This window comes from Macrobrachium nipponense, chromosome 42, assembly GCF_015104395.2.
Source record: "Macrobrachium nipponense isolate FS-2020 chromosome 42, ASM1510439v2, whole genome shotgun sequence".
In the NCBI taxonomy this organism is placed as follows: Eukaryota; Metazoa; Arthropoda; class Malacostraca; order Decapoda; family Palaemonidae; genus Macrobrachium; species Macrobrachium nipponense.
Genome location: NC_061103.1, coordinates 3,694,947 through 3,695,945, shown reverse-complemented (window position 1 = coordinate 3,695,945; position 999 = coordinate 3,694,947).

Here is a 999-nt window from a genome sequence, read left to right as displayed (position 1 = left end):
CGTTCTCGTTTGCACAGCAAATATATCCGTGGTTATTTGAAGCCCTAAAAAGGACAATTGGGTTTGGCAACTGTTCACGTAACCGGAGTTATGCCTATGATGCAGGACGAAATCATTCTCTCTCTCTCTCTCGGATTTTCAGGGGAGGAAATTCGTTGCTGTTCTTTTGCTGAAGAAAGAGAGAGAGAGAGAGAGAGAGAGAGAGAGAGAGAGAGAGAGAGACGAGAGTGGATGAGAGAGGAATAGAGAGAGAGAGAGAGAGAGAGAGAGAGTATTTGTATTGCTTCATTGATATAGTAATTTATCTGAGGCAGGGTAAATATTCGTCATGATATATCTAAAATTTAAGGAAAGTTATTCTTATAGTTCCTTAGAAAGTATATTGCAATAGTTATTGTATAATGCAATATATACTTCCATATAATTCATAGTGACTGTATAATGGAATACATACTTCCACATAATTCATATTGACTGTATAATGAAATATATATTTCCACATAATTCATAATGATTGTATAATGAAATATATAAATGCACATAATTAATTCGGTGTAAAAAAATGTATCTTTTAATGTCCTAAGACTGTATTAATTCGTGCCTTATTTGAAAAATGTCCCGGTTTCATTTAAGGCATTTTATGAATATGTACATATTTCATGTATATGTAATGAGCATATTTGATTTTTTTTACAGAAACGGTAGCAGGAAGGAGGGGAGGCATATCAAGAAAGGTAAGACTGATTATTTGAAAGTAGCATTGACACGGAAGCCATAGATGTCAAGGAAATCTTAAATATATATATATATATATATATATATATATATATATATATATATATATATATATATATATATAATATATTATATATCGTAGAATAGGAGGGTTAATCAAACCGGTACAGAGCTTTCTGTTTAGTAACATGAAGCAGATGATGTCAAAAAATGTTTTATTATATAGGTAGGTCATCCACCTTCCTTCCCTGGAAGTATCCCTTG